Source organism: Homalodisca vitripennis, unplaced genomic scaffold (assembly GCF_021130785.1).
Source record: "Homalodisca vitripennis isolate AUS2020 unplaced genomic scaffold, UT_GWSS_2.1 ScUCBcl_13364;HRSCAF=23555, whole genome shotgun sequence".
Lineage (NCBI taxonomy): Eukaryota > Metazoa > Arthropoda > Insecta > Hemiptera > Cicadellidae > Homalodisca > Homalodisca vitripennis.
In genome coordinates this window covers 493-6928 of record NW_025789475.1, presented here as the reverse complement: position 1 = coordinate 6928, position 6436 = coordinate 493, and the positions used below count along the sequence as shown (strand labels likewise).

At 36.0% G+C, this 6436-nt stretch overlaps 1 long non-coding RNA gene across 1 annotated transcript; it reads left to right on the top strand.

The window, feature by feature from the left end:
- The first annotated feature begins 96 nt into the window (after nt 1-96).
- LOC124375108 lies at nt 97-1299 on the top strand. Its single transcript, XR_006923657.1, has 2 exons — nt 97-311; nt 908-1299. It is a non-coding gene; the product is annotated as an uncharacterized LOC124375108 (long non-coding RNA).
- The last annotated feature ends 5137 nt before the right edge of the window (nt 1300-6436 follow it).

Here is a 6436-nt window from a genome sequence, read left to right as displayed (position 1 = left end):
AAAAAATTTTCCTGTACAAGGTATTATATGAAATACTTCTCTTTAACCCTTTAAAAGCATAGTGGTCCCACCACGGGATCACCTTTTGTTTTATTTTCTGTTTCTAGCAGCACTGTGGTTCCGCCGTGGGACCACTTTTACTGTCTGCTTTGTGCTTCTATCTATCGGAAAAAATGTGAACTACGTCCTCAAACTCATACCAGCTGTTGCTAGCAGCCATTCAATCGTGGTTGTTCACTCCATACTGACAGATAGACGCTAACCTATGTTTTGGTGTTGTAAAACTACATTTAACATTTCATCTAAACAAGGTAAGTTCTCTTACATGGTTTTTATTGTTTATTACTATTTCATATAGCTTCTAAGTCATTAGCTTTAGTCATAGTGCTAAAAATCTTGATCTTGCACTAAAATAAATGTGTGGTCCCGCCTTGGGACCACTATGCATGGTAAAGCTAATTTGTAGAACGTATTTTTGTAAAGGTTTAAAACTACAAATTGCACTTTTCACTATTTCTATTTTAATTTTTTAAGTTTCACTAACTAATATGTTTCTTAGAAACTTATGAATTTACTGAATAATTGAAAATTTTGACAGACGTAGACTATTATAAGCATTTTCATATCAAGAAGACCATAATTATATAGGCCAGTTATCTTCGCATCGAACTACCACGATCCGAATGAAAAGTCTTCAGTCAAAAGAAAATTAAAAAATGGCACAAAAGTAGATGTACCGTCCACTACATTAGTAAGTGATTACAACAAGCATATGGGGTATGTTGACAAGGCCGATCAACTCAAAAAATGCTACCAAATAGACAGAAGAAGTAGAAAGTGGTGGCATAGGATTTTCTTTCACTTCTTGGATGTGTGTATTGTAAATTCATACATAATGTTTTCGCAGCAAAGTGAAGGAGCCACTTTATCTCTGAAACAGTTCAGGATCAACTTATCACAAAGCTTGATGTCCAGTGACAAGACTAGAAATGGAAGCGGGAGAAAGAAGAAAAATACCATGTCCAGTTTCAAGAAAAATATTTCCACAGAAATCAGAAGCAGTGGAAATGTGCACCTACCTATACATATGAGTAAGAGAAGATGCGCCAACTGCAGCACAAAGGAGAATCCTCATCGTTCTTTTTGGGGTTGTAAAGCGTGTGATGTTGCGTTGTGTTTGACTCAAGAAAGAAACTGCTTTCTGAAATACCATTCTGCCTAGTACAAGAAAAAAGTTTGAATCATGCAACAATGCATCCAAATGTACATATTTTTCAATAAATTGATGTTTTTATTCTATTCAGTGCATTTTTTATGAAAAAAATTCCTGCTTATATAAGAACATGGTCTAGTGTGCTAGTGTGCATAGTGGTCCCATAGTGGAACCACCTATATAAAATATATATATAACAAAAATTAAAAAATAAATTTATATATAATAATGTTTATTTATATTCTAAATAACATAAAAACCAAATGTTGAGTCAAAATTTCAAGTAAAATGATTTACGTGCTTTAAAGGGTTAAAAGAACCTGAACATCTTAGATAAATACACCGTTTCTTTAGTTTACTAATTAATACTCTATACTAACAGTATTGTTGTTTAAAATATGTAAAATATAAATCATTGGTATAGAAATAAAAATACTCGTACAGACAAAAATCATAACCACCCCGCCGGTCAGTTTGTTGGCCTGTGGAATTTTGTTGTGATTAACACAAGAGTTTGAGGTTAGTAACTATGAAGTCTGCAATCTGTGATTAGGCCTAGGTTAAGTTTTGTTTAAAAAAGCAATTACCATTTTGTAATCTACATCGAATGTGAAAGCAAAGAATATGGCTATGTTCACGTTATATTTTTTTAAATTACGGAATTTACATAGAAATATAGATTGTTTTCGTTCAATTAGAAATTACTCAAATAAACTATCAAGCGTTGATGTTGAATTTTCTGGAAGGTATGTATACATATAAGGTTAAATGTATATAACGAAACATTTCCAAAATACTTTTTTTACGCTTTTAGTACCGGACATTGTACTATGTGATGAAAAGAGTGCCAAGTTGTCTGCCCTATGCTACATCAAGAAGAGGCAAGCCAAGAATGTAGTCAGGAAAAAATTTTGGGGGGGTCCAGACAACTGATATTTTCCCTTAGTGGACAGAGAGTAGGGTCCCAATTTGTCCCTCAAAAAGTTCCTGACCCATTTCTTTGTTGGGAACGGTCTTTCAACAGTACTTGTCAGTAATACTGAATTATTTAAATAATAATAATAATCGTTTTCTAAAAAAAATTAAAAATTTCAGGGGGACTCCTTGAGCCAGGCTAAAATTTACTTTTTTTCAGCCGCCCACATTAAATGTTTTAACTTTGGACTAAAACACTTAATTATTTTTATTTCATATAATTTAGTATAACTTGGGGTTTGGTTAGCAGTGTGAAACTGGCCATAGATTCCATCCATAAAAAGAACTAATCCGCTTACTTGAATCCTAACCTGGTTCATGAACTATTCCTGACCTAGTTCCTGAACTACAACTAACCTAGTTCCTGAACCAGTTCAACCAGTTCAGGATTAAATTATATTATTAAAATTAAATTTTATAATTTAAAAACAAAAAGAACAAATACAAAAATATCTATAGATTATACTTAATACATTACTTTGAATACATGGTCTACTGTATTATATTACTACCCTCATTTTAGACCTCTCCTATTTTTGGAGATTTAACGATTGTACGTATCAGAGACTGAAAGACAAAATCTATGGATAGAAGTACCTCAAAAACGTACGAGCTAATTTTGATAAAACATTCTAAATACATTCAGTAAGTTACTTGGTCTACTGTAGTACAATACAGACCTCATTCTTAAGCCGCGCCTTTTTCAGAGATATCAACTTTACGTGTCACATTCGGGTCATTCCATGTCAATTCACCTAGGTCATTTCAAACAAAACACCTCAGATTTTTATGAAACTAGGTACATTTGTTTCTATATATAGAGAATACATTAACACCACCCTAAATTTTAAATTTTTTATCTCACATACTTTTTTAGTTATGGCACTTTAAAGTTTGGTCGTTTTCTCAGTTTCCGAGCATTGGATAGTGCCCAGTAAAAACGTGTATTAGGATAGAAAAAAAAATTCTCATTCACTTATTTGGCACCCAATCTTGGTGAAATTTTTAAGGTAGGTTTATATAAGTATAAGGAAGTTAAAATAATATATAACATCATAACCCTAAGCTAAGCTCTCAGCTCCTACTCTCGATATCGCGCTCTAAACAAAAATATTTTTTGAAACTTTTCCTACAATTTAAAAAAACGGGATCCCTCCGCCGCGCCATCAAGCCCGCCCTCTCTAATTAAATAATCTCATCCCTCTCCAAGGGAATGACGATAATTCAAGAATTTTTTCCCCCCTTAAATTATCTATATGAAATGGGCTTTAATTTAAATAAAATAAAAGTTTTGTGTATTTTATTCCTTCTATTTATTGATACCATTGAAAGTGACATTATATTAACTTACGAGCAATGTGAAGTTGCCCTGGTTTCAATTAGTGGGTATAGCTTGTTTTAAACAAGGATACATTAAATTTTTATGTTTGGAAATCATAATTCACCCTTTTCACTGTACTTATTTTAAGGCTTTGAAAGTTAATGAACAATTAGCTTTTCATTTTTATTTTATGCACTCTGGTGGAGAATTGATGATATGTTCTTCCAGTCGAGGGCTGTGGAGGCCTCAACCACTGCAAGGCATCGTGGCGGAATCGGCACATCACATATATCATCTCGTTTTGGCCAGTAAAATGAGGGGGATGGTCCTGCATGGGAGAAGAAGAAATTGCTTACTGTAGCGTCTCCATCTTCCTTGGCAACATTTGTTAGTATCCACAAGCATAACTAAAGATTGTTGTATTTACAAGCAATGTAGCGTACGAGGGGTACAAATCTTCTTCTCTTACATTTAAGGGCCAACCCTCTCCCTTAAATTGTACGTCTAGGCATAGGATGTTTCTCAGTACCTAATTCGCCTTGCTTCTAATGTTCCTGAAAGAGTTCCCAAGGGTCTAAAGTTGTGGAAAAATTCTCACCCGGTACCTGGAATAAGGTATTAAGGTTTTCATAAGTCGCTGTTTCAAGCTCGTCGCCCCCCCCCCCCCCCCCCCCCCCGCGGAACATCATCTCGCTCGACCTCCTCTTTTGAAATGAAAATGGGAAATTTTATTTGTGGATATGTTTGATTTACAAAACTCGTTAAAGGTAGCTGCTGTTAAGATATTTGATCTTGAAAGAGGCCTTGGTCTCCCCCGTCACCCCCCCTTGCTTTTTCTCGCCAACCTTCTTTAAACAGTTCCCCCCGAATACAGTCACATTCAGTTTTGCCGTGGCTCTGTATGCAAAGAAAGACCATTGGCCTTTAATTTTGAAGTCTTTTTCATGAAGTGTAAGGTTCATGAAAGTTGTATTTGTTATTGTACTGTCCGGGCGCAAAACCGTCACTGTAATAGTGAACATCCGGTGTCTATTGGGGATATAGTTTCCTGTGGACATGACTTCTAACAGGGTTTCTTGTATTTTATAAACCATACAAACATCATTGATTTAAGTCATCGGAGATTTCACATTGTGATGAGACTATTTTTTCCCCCCCCACCTCCCCCCCCGCGCCCACACCTAACAACACCCCCCGCGTTAATAATTACTGGCCATGCTCCCTGCTACAGGAGTCTGAGGGTCCAATGATAAACCCTGCACATCATCTTTGAAATCACAACATGAGTAATTCTTCACTAAAAGTCCATTGATTTAATGGCTTCGTTTGGCGCTAAGTTATCCTTATAAGCTTTTTTAAAAATAGCTGGGACACACTGGCTTTTTGCATTTTCCCCAAGCACAATGAGGGGATCAGTTTTTCTATTTTTGTTGCCAACTCGTCATAAATTCATCAATAGTTGAAAACAGTTATGTGTTATCATCTGTGTCTAGGTTTGTAGCTACCCACTGTTTGAACTTTATTCTAATCATCTTCTTCAATCACGGTCTTCAAACTACTTCCTCGTAGCCCACTCCACCACCAATCGCTCTTCCCTCCCCCGATTGTGTTGTCCAGCATCTGTCTCTTTGCATCCCAAGGACGGAAAATGTTCTCTCACCACCCATCCGCACTAAACCATGCAGTTTTGAGTCTGGATTTTCAACCATAAAAGAAGATTCGCCTGTAGATCTTTGTGACTCTCTTCCAGTCTGTGCCTGAATGTATTAAGAGCAAACTCTTTTTGATGAATAGTACTAACACAAACAGAGTGTTGTTCAACCTTAGCACCCAGCAAGAAGACACACCCCACCATTGGGAACGAAGAGTACTAAAACTTGGAGAACCCTATTTTTATGTCAGGATGTTCCCTTTTGAAGTTTGCAAAATATTTCATTGGGAATGGTTACTTAAAATTAATCTTTTCTTCTCATATTTTTTCTTCCCCCGCCACCCCTGGCGCTTACTACATCTTTCATAACTCCGCGCAAAACTCTTGATTGCTCGTCGCTATGATAAAAATTTGTGGACACCACCACCCTCCACAACTTCAGGACTGAGTTTCTTTCCTCTTCTTGGTTCAGGATTCGCACATGCTCCAAAAGTCCTGCGCGGCGCGCCACTTATGACAGACTACACACCCCCTCCCTCCGTTTCTGTGCGCTATGCAGCTCGTCGCAGAAGAAATCAGACACTTCAAAAGCCCGCATCTTTGATTGTTGTTCTCAGAACCTAATTCTGTGATGCTGGAATCAGTTAATAGTTGTATTTTCCCCCCAGACTTTTTGATGAAAGTTTATGTACTTCTACTTTTTATATTCTCAACAAGCAGGTCCATTTCATCTGCTTTTTGTTCAGCTGTTTTTTGCAATTTAGGTATTTTTGGTGGCAACTGAACATCTAAAACTGTTTCAATTTTCTTTTTTACATTTTGATGCATGTTTTTCTAATTTATTTTGTGCATAACCAATTTTGGAGTTTTCATTCAACGCATGTAATTTAAGAGGTGAACAACCAATATCCGTTAAAGAGGAATTTAGAGAATCAATAGCCTCTTCTTTTTGTAACTGAGTTTCAGTTTCAGTTGGCAGTGTAAAAAGATCATCATCATGTGATTCTTCTTCACAGTCATTTGGAGTAGAGAATATATTTTTAGAGCAATTGGTGCACAACTTTTCCCCTGGTTTTACCTTTAAACCTTTTGTGATACAGGCCTGACTTTGCTGAATACTTACAACTCTTAAGCCATTTTTAATGGGTTTCTTATGTTTTTTAAAAGGATCACAACAGACTTTTTGGAGGAATTCGTACTTGGTCAAAAATAAACTCTTATGATGCAAACAAATGTTAATTATTTCCTTATCATCTAATTCACTTCTTATTTTAAT